Source organism: Tympanuchus pallidicinctus, unplaced genomic scaffold (assembly GCF_026119805.1).
Source record: "Tympanuchus pallidicinctus isolate F22 unplaced genomic scaffold, pur_lepc_1.0 scaffold210, whole genome shotgun sequence".
Classification (NCBI taxonomy): domain Eukaryota; kingdom Metazoa; phylum Chordata; class Aves; order Galliformes; family Phasianidae; genus Tympanuchus; species Tympanuchus pallidicinctus.
In genome coordinates, this window is record NW_026294734.1 from 24,824 (window position 1) to 36,855 (window position 12,032).

The following is a 12,032-nucleotide window of genomic DNA, read 5'->3' on the forward strand; positions in this document are numbered from 1 at the left end:
GTTTTTAACCTAAAATATCGCTTATTTTCATAGAAATCCCTGTTTTTAACCTTAAATATCGCTTATTTTCATAGAAATCCCTGTTTTTAACCTCAAATATCGCTTATTTTCATAGAAATCCCAGTTTTTAACCTAAAATATCGCTTATTTTCATAGAAATCCCTGTTTTTAACCTAAAATATCGCTTATTTTCATAGAAATCCCTGTTTTTCCCCTTAAATATCGCTTATTTTCATAGAAATCCCTGTTTTTAACCTAAAATATCGCTTATTTTCATAGAAATCCCTGTTTTTCCCCTTAAATATCGCTTATTTTCATAGAAATCCCTGTTTTTAACCTAAAATATCGCTTATTTTCATAGAAATCCCTGTTTTTAACCTAAAATATCGCTTATTTTCATAGAAATCCCTGTTTTTAACTTCAAATATCGCTTATTTTCATAGAAATCCCAGTATTCAACCTAAAATATCGCTTATTTTCATAGAAATCCCTGTTTTTAACCTAAAATATCGCTTATTTTCATAGAAATCCCTGTTTTTAACCTAAAATATCGCTTATTTTCATAGAAATCCCTGTTTTTAACCTCAAATATCGCTTATTTTCATAGAAATCCCTGTTTTTAACCCCTTAAATATCGCTTATTTTCATAGAAATCCCTGTTTTTAACCTCAAATATCGCTTATTTTCATAGAAATCCCTGTTTTTAACCTCAAATATCGCTTATTTTCATAGAAATCCCTGTTTTTCCCCTTAAATATCGCTTATTTTCATAGAAATCCCTGTTTTTCCCCTTAAATATCGCTTATTTTCATAGAAATCCCTGTTTTTCCCCTTAAATATCGCTTATTTTCATAGAAATCCCTGTTTTTAACCTCAAATATCGCTTATTTTCATAGAAATCCCAGTTTTTAACCTAAAATATCGCTTATTTTCATAGAAATCCCTGTTTTTAACCTAAAATATCGCTTATTTTCATAGAAATCCCTGTTTTTCCCCTTAAATATTGCTTATTTTCATAGAAATCCCAGTTTTTAACCTAAAATATCGCTTATTTTCCTAGAAATCCCTGTTTTTAACCTAAAATATCGCTTATTTTCATAGAAATCCCTGTTTTTAACCTAAAATATCGCTTATTTTCATAGAAATCCCAGTTTTTAACCTAAAATATCGCTTATTTTCATAGAAATCCCTGTTTTTAACCTAAAATATCGCTTATTTTCATAGAAATCCCTGTTTTTAACCTCAAATATCGCTTATTTTCATAGAAATCCCTGTTTTTAACCTAAAATATCGCTTATTTTCATAGAAATCCCTGTTTTCAACCTAAAATATCGCTTATTTTCATAGAAATCCCTGTTTTTCCCCTTAAATATCGCTTATTTTCATAGAAATCCCTGTTTTTAACCTAAAATATCGCTTATTTTCATAGAAATCCCTGTTTTTAACCTAAAATATCGCTTATTTTCATAGAAATCCCTGTTTTCAACCTAAAATATCGCTTATTTTCCTAGAAATCCCTGTTTTTAACTTCAAATATCGCTTATTTTCATAGAAATCCCTGTTTTTAACCTAAAATATCGCTTATTTTCATAGAAATCCCTGTTTTTAACCTCAAATATCGCTTATTTTCATAGAAATCCCTGTTTTTAACCTCAAATATCGCTTATTTTCATAGAAATCCCTGTTTTTAACCTAAAATATCGCTTATTTTCATAGAAATCCCTGTTTTTAACCTAAAATATCGCTTATTTTCATAGAAATCCCTGTTTTTCCCCTTAAATATCGCTTATTTTCATAGAAATCCCTGTTTTTAACCTAAAATATCGCTTATTTTCATAGAAATCCCTGTTTTTAACCTAAAATATCGCTTATTTTCATAGAAATCCCTGTTTTTAACCTAAAATATCGCTTATTTTCATAGAAATCCCTGTTTTTCCCCTTAAATATCGCTTATTTTCATAGAAATCCCTGTTTTTAACCTAAAATATCGCTTATTTTCATAGAAATCCCTGTTTTTAACCTAAAATATCGCTTATTTTCATAGAAATCCCTGTTTTTCCCCTTAAATATCGCTTATTTTCATAGAAATCCCTGTTTTTAACCTAAAATATCGCTTATTTTCCTAGAAATCCCTGTTTTTAACCTAAAATATCGCTTATTTTCATAGAAATCCCTGTTTTTAACCTAAAATATCGCTTATTTTCATAGAAATCCCTGTTTTTAACCTAAAATATCGCTTATTTTCATAGAAATCCCTGTTTTTAACCTAAAATATCGCTTATTTTCATAGAAATCCCTGTTTTTAACCTCAAATATCGCTTATTTTCATAGAAATCCCTGTTTTTAACCTAAAATATCGCTTATTTTCATAGAAATCCCTGTTTTTAACCTAAAATATCGCTTATTTTCATAGAAATCCCTGTTTTTCCCCTTAAATATCGCTTATTTTCATAGAAATCCCTGTTTTTAACCTAAAATATCGCTTATTTTCATAGAAATCCCTGTTTTTAACCTAAAATATCGCTTATTTTCATAGAAATCCCTGTTTTTAACCTAAAATATCGCTTATTTTCATAGAAATCCCTGTTTTTAACCTAAAATATCGCTTATTTTCATAGAAATCCCTGTTTTTAACCTAAATATCGCTTATTTTCATAGAAATCCCTGTTTTTAACCTAAAATATCGCTTATTTTCATAGAAATCCCTGTTTTTAACCTCAAATATCGCTTATTTTCATAGAAATCCCTGTTTTTAACCTAAAATATCGCTTATTTTCATAGAAATCCCTGTTTTTAACCTAAAATATCGCTTATTTTCATAGAAATCCCTGTTTTTAACCTAAAATATCGCTTATTTTCATAGAAATCCCTGTTTTTAACCTAAAATATCGCTTATTTTCATAGAAATCCCTGTTTTTAACCTAAAATATCGCTTATTTTCATAGAAATCCCTGTTTTTAACCTAAAATATCGCTTATTTTCATAGAAATCCCTGTTTTTCCCCTTAAATATCGCTTATTTTCATAGAAATCCCTGTTTTTAACCTAAAATATCGCTTATTTTCATAGAAATCCCTGTTTTTAACCTAAAATATCGCTTATTTTCATAGAAATCCCTGTTTTTAACCTAAAATATCGCTTATTTTCATAGAAATCCCTGTTTTTAACCTAAAATATCGCTTATTTTCATAGAAATCCCTGTTTTTAACCTAAAATATCGCTTATTTTCATAGAAATCCCTGTTTTTAACCTAAAATATCGCTTATTTTCATAGAAATCCCTGTTTTTAACCTAAAATATCGCTTATTTTCATAGAAATCCCTGTTTTTAACCTAAAATATCGCTTATTTTCATAGAAATCCCTGTTTTTCCCCTTAAATATCGCTTATTTTCATAGAAATCCCTGTTTTTAACCTAAAATATCGCTTATTTTCATAGAAATCCCTGTTTTTAACCTAAAATATCGCTTATTTTCATAGAAATCCCTGTTTTTAACCTAAAATATCGCTTATTTTCATAGAAATCCCTGTTTTTAACCTAAAATATCGCTTATTTTCATAGAAATCCCTGTTTTTAACCTAAAATATCGCTTATTTTCATAGAAATCCCTGTTTTTAACCTAAAATATCGCTTATTTTCATAGAAATCCCTGTTTTTAACCTAAAATATCGCTTATTTTCATAGAAATCCCTGTTTTTAACCTAAAATATCGCTTATTTTCATAGAAATCCCTGTTTTTAACCTAAAATATCGCTTATTTTCATAGAAATCCCTGTTTTTAACCTAAAATATCGCTTATTTTCATAGAAATCCCTGTTTTTAACCTTAAATATCGCTTATTTTCATAGAAATCCCTGTTTTTAACCTAAAATATCGCTTATTTTCATAGAAATCCCTGTTTTTCCCCTTAAATATCGCTTATTTTCATAGAAATCCCTGTTTTTAACCTAAAATATCGCTTATTTTCATAGAAATCCCTGTTTTTCCCCTTAAATATCGCTTATTTTCATAGAAATCCCTGTTTTTAACCTCAAATATCGCTTATTTTCATAGAAATCCCAGTTTTTAACCTTAAATATCGCTTATTTTCATAGAAATCCCTGTTTTTAACCTAAAATATCGCTTATTTTCATAGAAATCCCTGTTTTTCCCCTTAAATATCGCTTATTTTCATAGAAATCCCAGTTTTTAACCTAAAATATCGCTTATTTTCATAGAAATCCCTGTTTTTAACCTAAAATATCGCTTATTTTCATAGAAATCCCTGTTTTTAACCTAAAATATCGCTTATTTTCATAGAAATCCCTGTTTTTAACCTAAAATATCGCTTATTTTCATAGAAATCCCTGTTTTTAACCTAAAATATCGCTTATTTTCATAGAAATCCCTGTTTTTAACCTAAAATATCGCTTATTTTCATAGAAATCCCTGTTTTTAACCTAAAATATCGCTTATTTTCATAGAAATCCCTGTTTTTAACCTAAAATATCGCTTATTTTCATAGAAATCCCTGTTTTTCCCCTTAAATATCGCTTATTTTCATAGAAATCCCTGTTTTTAACCTAAAATATCGCTTATTTTCATAGAAATCCCTGTTTTTAACCTAAAATATCGCTTATTTTCATAGAAATCCCTGTTTTCAACCTAAAATATCGCTTATTTTCCTAGAAATCCCTGTTTTTAACTTCAAATATCGCTTATTTTCATAGAAATCCCTGTTTTTAACCTAAAATATCGCTTATTTTCATAGAAATCCCTGTTTTTAATTTAAAATATCGCTTATTTTCATAGAAATCCCTGTTTTTAACCTAAAATATCGCTTATTTTCATAGAAATCCCTGTTTTTAACCTCAAATATCGCTTATTTTCATAGAAATCCCTGTTTTTAACCTAAAATATCGCTTATTTTCATAGAAATCCCTGTTTTTAACCTTAAATATCGCTTATTTTCATAGAAATCCCTGTTTTTAACCTAAAATATCGCTTATTTTCATAGAAATCCCTGTTTTTCCCCTTAAATATCGCTTATTTTCATAGAAATCCCAGTTTTTAACCTAAAATATCGCTTATTTTCATAGAAATCCCTGTTTTTAACCTAAAATATCGCTTATTTTCATAGAAATCCCTGTTTTTAACCTAAAATATCGCTTATTTTCATAGAAATCCCAGTTTTTAACCTAAAATATCGCTTATTTTCATAGAAATCCCTGTTTTTAACCTAAAATATCGCTTATTTTCATAGAAATCCCTGTTTTTAACCTAAAATATCGCTTATTTTCATAGAAATCCCTGTTTTTAACCTTAAATATCGCTTATTTTCATAGAAATCCCTGTTTTTCCCCTTAAATATCGCTTATTTTCATAGAAATCCCTGTTTTTAACCTAAAATATCGCTTATTTTCATAGAAATCCCTGTTTTTAACCTAAAATATCGCTTATTTTCATAGAAATCCCTGTTTTTCAACCTAAAATATCGCTTATTTTCATAGAAATCCCTGTTTTTAACCTAAAATATCGCTTATTTTCATAGAAATCCCTGTTTTTAACCTAAAATATCGCTTATTTTCATAGAAATCCCTGTTTTTAACCTAAAATATCGCTTATTTTCATAGAAATCCCTGTTTTTAACCTAAAATATCGCTTATTTTCATAGAAATCCCTGTTTTTAACCTCAAATATCGCTTATTTTCATAGAAATCCCTGTTTTTAACCTAAAATATCGCTTATTTTCATAGAAATCCCAGTTTTTAACCTTAAATATCGCTTATTTTCATAGAAATCCCTGTTTTTAACCTAAAATATCGCTTATTTTCATAGAAATCCCTGTTTTTCCCCTTAAATATCGCTTATTTTCATAGAAATCCCAGTTTTTAACCTCAAATATCGCTTATTTTCATAGAAATCCCTGTTTTTAACCTAAAATATCGCTTATTTTCATAGAAATCCCTGTTTTTAACCTAAAATATCGCTTATTTTCATAGAAATCCCTGTTTTTAACCTAAAATATCGCTTATTTTCATAGAAATCCCTGTTTTTAACCTAAAATATCGCTTATTTTCATAGAAATCCCTGTTTTTAACCTAAAATATCGCTTATTTTCATAGAAATCCCTGTTTTTAACCTAAAATATCGCTTATTTTCATAGAAATCCCTGTTTTTAACCTAAAATATCGCTTATTTTCATAGAAATCCCTGTTTTTCCCCTTAAATATCGCTTATTTTCATAGAAATCCCTGTTTTTAACCTAAAATATCGCTTATTTTCATAGAAATCCCTGTTTTTAACCTAAAATATCGCTTATTTTCATAGAAATCCCTGTTTTTAACCCCTTAAATATCGCTTATTTTCATAGAAATCCCTGTTTTTAACCTAAAATATCGCTTATTTTCATAGAAATCCCTGTTTTTAACCTAAAATATCGCTTATTTTCATAGAAATCCCTGTTTTTAACCTAAAATATCGCTTATTTTCATAGAAATCCCTGTTTTTAACCTAAAATATCGCTTATTTTCATAGAAATCCCTGTTTTTAACCTAAAATATCGCTTATTTTCATAGAAATCCCTGTTTTTAACCTAAAATATCGCTTATTTTCATAGAAATCCCTGTTTTTAACCCCTTAAATATCGCTTATTTTCATAGAAATCCCTGTTTTTAACCTAAAATATCGCTTATTTTCATAGAAATCCCTGTTTTTAACCTAAAATATCGCTTATTTTCATAGAAATCCCTGTTTTTAACCTAAAATATCGCTTATTTTCATAGAAATCCCTGTTTTTCCCCTTAAATATCGCTTATTTTCATAGAAATCCCTGTTTTTAACCTTAAATATCGCTTATTTTCATAGAAATCCCTGTTTTTCCCCTTAAATATCGCTTATTTTCATAGAAATCCCTGTTTTTAACCCCTTAAATATCGCTTATTTTCATAGAAATCCCTGTTTTTAACCTAAAATATCGCTTATTTTCATAGAAATCCCTGTTTTTAACCCTAAAATATCGCTTATTTTCATAGAAATCCCTGTTTTTCCCCTTAAATATCGCTTATTTTCATAGAAATCCCTGTTTTTAACCTAAAATATCGCTTATTTTCATAGAAATCCCTGTTTTTAACCTAAAATATCGCTTATTTTCATAGAAATCCCTGTTTTTCCCCTTAAATATCGCTTATTTTCATAGAAATCCCTGTTTTTAACCTTAAATATCGCTTATTTTCATAGAAATCCCTGTTTTTAACCTCAAATATCGCTTATTTTCATAGAAATCCCTGTTTTTCCCCTTAAATATCGCTTATTTTCATAGAAATCCCTGTTTTTAACCTAAAATATCGCTTATTTTCATAGAAATCCCTGTTTTTAACCTAAATATCGCTTATTTTCATAGAAATCCCTGTTTTTAACCTAAAATATCGCTTATTTTCATAGAAATCCCTGTTTTTAACCTAAAATATCGCTTATTTTCATAGAAATCCCTGTTTTTAACCTAAAATATCGCTTATTTTCATAGAAATCCCTGTTTTTCCCCTTAAATATCGCTTATTTTCATAGAAATCCCTGTTTTTAACCTAAAATATCGCTTATTTTCATAGAAATCCCTGTTTTTAACCTAAAATATCGCTTATTTTCATAGAAATCCCTGTTTTTAACCTAAAATATCGCTTATTTTCATAGAAATCCCTGTTTTTAACCTAAAATATCGCTTATTTTCATAGAAATCCCTGTTTTTAACTTCAAATATCGCTTATTTTCATAGAAATCCCTGTTTTTAACCTAAAATATCGCTTATTTTCATAGAAATCCCTGTTTTTAACCTAAAATATCGCTTATTTTCATAGAAATCCCTGTTTTTAACCTAAAATATCGCTTATTTTCATAGAAATCCCTGTTTTTAACCTAAAATATCGCTTATTTTCATAGAAATCCCTGTTTTTAACCTAAAATATCGCTTATTTTCATAGAAATCCCTGTTTTTAACCTAAAATATCGCTTATTTTCATAGAAATCCCTGTTTTTAACCTTAAATATCGCTTATTTTCATAGAAATCCCTGTTTTTAACCTAAAATATCGCTTATTTTCATAGAAATCCCTGTTTTTCCCCTTAAATATCGCTTATTTTCATAGAAATCCCTGTTTTTAACCTCAAATATCGCTTATTTTCATAGAAATCCCTGTTTTTAACCTTAAATATCGCTTATTTTCATAGAAATCCCTGTTTTTAACCTCAAATATCGCTTATTTTCATAGAAATCCCTGTTTTTCCCCTTAAATATCGCTTATTTTCATAGAAATCCCAGTTTTTAACCTAAAATATCGCTTATTTTCCTAGAAATCCCTGTTTTTAACCTAAAATATCGCTTATTTTCATAGAAATCCCTGTTTTTAACCTAAAATATCGCTTATTTTCATAGAAATCCCAGTTTTTAACCTAAAATATCGCTTATTTTCATAGAAATCCCTGTTTTTAACCTAAAATATCGCTTATTTTCATAGAAATCCCTGTTTTTAACCTCAAATATCGCTTATTTTCATAGAAATCCCTGTTTTTAACCTAAAATATCGCTTATTTTCATAGAAATCCCTGTTTTTAACCTAAAATATCGCTTATTTTCATAGAAATCCCTGTTTTTCCCCTTAAATATCGCTTATTTTCATAGAAATCCCTGTTTTTAACCTAAAATATCGCTTATTTTCATAGAAATCCCTGTTTTTAACCTAAAATATCGCTTATTTTCATAGAAATCCCTGTTTTCAACCTAAAATATCGCTTATTTTCATAGAAATCCCTGTTTTTAACCTCAAATATCGCTTATTTTCATAGAAATCCCTGTTTTTAACCTAAAATATCGCTTATTTTCATAGAAATCCCTGTTTTTAACCTAAAATATCGCTTATTTTCATAGAAATCCCTGTTTTTAACCTAAAATATCGCTTATTTTCATAGAAATCCCTGTTTTTAACCTAAAATATCGCTTATTTTCATAGAAATCCCTGTTTTTAACCTAAAATATCGCTTATTTTCATAGAAATCCCTGTTTTTCCCCTTAAATATCGCTTATTTTCATAGAAATCCCTGTTTTTAACCTAAAATATCGCTTATTTTCATAGAAATCCCTGTTTTTAACCTAAAATATCGCTTATTTTCATAGAAATCCCTGTTTTTCAACCTAAAATATCGCTTATTTTCATAGAAATCCCTGTTTTTCCCCTTAAATATCGCTTATTTTCATAGAAATCCCTGTTTTTAACCTCAAATATCGCTTATTTTCATAGAAATCCCTGTTTTTAACCTAAAATATCGCTTATTTTCATAGAAATCCCTGTTTTTAACCTAAAATATCGCTTATTTTCCTAGAAATCCCTGTTTTTAACCTAAAATATCGCTTATTTTCATAGAAATCCCTGTTTTTAACCTTAAATATCGCTTATTTTCATAGAAATCCCTGTTTTTAACCTAAAATATCGCTTATTTTCATAGAAATCCCTGTTTTTAACCTTAAATATCGCTTATTTTCATAGAAATCCCTGTTTTTAACCTTAAATATCGCTTATTTTCATAGAAATCCCTGTTTTTAACCTTAAATATCGCTTATTTTCATAGAAATCCCTGTTTTTAACCTAAAATATCGCTTATTTTCATAGAAATCCCTGTTTTTAACCTAAAATATCGCTTATTTTCATAGAAATCCCAGTTTTTAACCTAAAATATCGCTTATTTTCATAGAAATCCCTGTTTTTAACCTAAAATATCGCTTATTTTCATAGAAATCCCTGTTTTTAACCTAAATATCGCTTATTTTCATAGAAATCCCAGTTTTTAACCTAAAATATCGCTTATTTTCATAGAAATCCCTGTTTTTAACCTAAAATATCGCTTATTTTCATAGAAATCCCTGTTTTTAACCTAAAATATCGCTTATTTTCATAGAAATCCCTGTTTTTAACCTAAAATATCGCTTATTTTCATAGAAATCCCTGTTTTTAACCTAAAATATCGCTTATTTTCATAGAAATCCCTGTTTTTAACCTAAAATATCGCTTATTTTCATAGAAATCCCTGTTTTCAACCTAAAATATCGCTTATTTTCCTAGAAATCCCTGTTTTTAACTTCAAATATCGCTTATTTTCATAGAAATCCCTGTTTTTAACCTAAAATATCGCTTATTTTCATAGAAATCCCTGTTTTTAACCTAAAATATCGCTTATTTTCATAGAAATCCCTGTTTTTAACCTAAAATATCGCTTATTTTCATAGAAATCCCTGTTTTTAACCTAAAATATCGCTTATTTTCATAGAAATCCCTGTTTTTAACCTAAAATATCGCTTATTTTCATAGAAATCCCTGTTTTTAACCTAAAATATCGCTTATTTTCATAGAAATCCCTGTTTTTCCCCTTAAATATCGCTTATTTTCATAGAAATCCCTGTTTTTAACCTAAAATATCGCTTATTTTCATAGAAATCCCTGTTTTTAACCTAAAATATCGCTTATTTTCCTAGAAATCCCTGTTTTTAACCTCAAATATCGCTTATTTTCATAGAAATCCCTGTTTTTAACCTAAAATATCGCTTATTTTCATAGAAATCCCTGTTTTTAACCTAAATATCGCTTATTTTCATAGAAATCCCTGTTTTTCCCCTTAAATATCGCTTATTTTCATAGAAATCCCTGTTTTTAACCTAAAATATCGCTTATTTTCATAGAAATCCCTGTTTTTAACCTTAAATATCGCTTATTTTCATAGAAATCCCTGTTTTTAACCTTAAATATCGCTTATTTTCATAGAAATCCCTGTTTTTCCCCTTAAATATCGCTTATTTTCATAGAAATCCCAGTTTTTAACCTAAAATATCGCTTATTTTCATAGAAATCCCTGTTTTTAACCTAAAATATCGCTTATTTTCATAGAAATCCCTGTTTTTCCCCTTAAATATCGCTTATTTTCATAGAAATCCCAGTTTTTAACCTAAAATATCGCTTATTTTCATAGAAATCCCTGTTTTTAACCTAAAATATCGCTTATTTTCATAGAAATCCCTGTTTTTCCCCTTAAATATCGCTTATTTTCATAGAAATCCCTGTTTTTAACCTAAAATATCGCTTATTTTCATAGAAATCCCTGTTTTTAACCTAAAATATCGCTTATTTTCATAGAAATCCCTGTTTTTAACCTAAAATATCGCTTATTTTCATAGAAATCCCTGTTTTTAACCTTAAATATCGCTTATTTTCATAGAAATCCCTGTTTTTAACCTAAAATATCGCTTATTTTCATAGAAATCCCTGTTTTTAACCTAAAATATCGCTTATTTTCATAGAAATCCCTGTTTTTCCCCTAAATATCGCTTATTTTCATAGAAATCCCTGTTTTTAACCTCAAATATCGCTTATTTTCATAGAAATCCCTGTTTTTCCCCTTAAATATCGCTTATTTTCATAGAAATCCCTGTTTTTAACCTCAAATATCGCTTATTTTCATAGAAATCCCAGTTTTTAACCTTAAATATCGCTTATTTTCATAGAAATCCCTGTTTTTAACCTAAAATATCGCTTATTTTCATAGAAATCCCTGTTTTTAACCTAAAATATCGCTTATTTTCATAGAAATCCCTGTTTTTAACCTAAAATATCGCTTATTTTCATAGAAATCCCTGTTTTTAACCTAAAATATCGCTTATTTTCATAGAAATCCCTGTTTTTAACCTCAAATATCGCTTATTTTCATAGAAATCCCTGTTTTTAACCTAAAATATCGCTTATTTTCCTAGAAATCCCTGTTTTTAACCTCAAAATATCGCTTATTTTCATAGAAATCCCTGTTTTTAACCTAAAATATCGCTTATTTTCATAGAAATCCCTGTTTTTTCCCCTTAAATATCGCTTATTTTCATAGAAATCCCTGTTTTTAACCTAAAATATCGCTTATTTTCATAGAAATCCCTGTTTTTAACCTAAAATATCGCTTATTTCCATAGAAATCCCTGTTTTTCCCCTTAAATATCGCTTATTTTCATAGAAATCCCAGTTTTTAACCT

The 12,032-nt window shown here is 27.9% G+C and overlaps 1 long non-coding RNA gene across 50 annotated transcripts in view; it reads right to left on the reverse strand.

The window, feature by feature from the left end:
• Window positions 1-10,925, reverse strand: part of LOC128081683 (uncharacterized) — a 35,529-nt gene extending 24,604 nt beyond the window's left edge. For 12 of the 50 annotated variants that reach the window (XR_008207323.1, XR_008207346.1, XR_008207336.1 and 9 more), the window contains exons 1-6: window positions 10,677-10,924; window positions 9,367-9,653; window positions 6,822-6,862; window positions 5,218-5,381; window positions 4,890-4,971; window positions 3,783-3,864 (exon numbers count right to left, since the gene is read on the reverse strand). This is a non-coding gene — a long non-coding RNA (uncharacterized LOC128081683). Of the gene's footprint in view, window positions 1-3,782; window positions 3,865-4,095; window positions 4,111-4,874; window positions 4,972-5,217; window positions 5,382-6,821; window positions 6,863-9,366; window positions 9,654-10,676 lie in introns of those variants that run through there. The other 38 variants (XR_008207339.1, XR_008207335.1, XR_008207332.1 and 35 more) reach the window with 13 other exon arrangements.
• Between the last annotated feature and the right edge of the window lie 1,107 nt (window positions 10,926-12,032).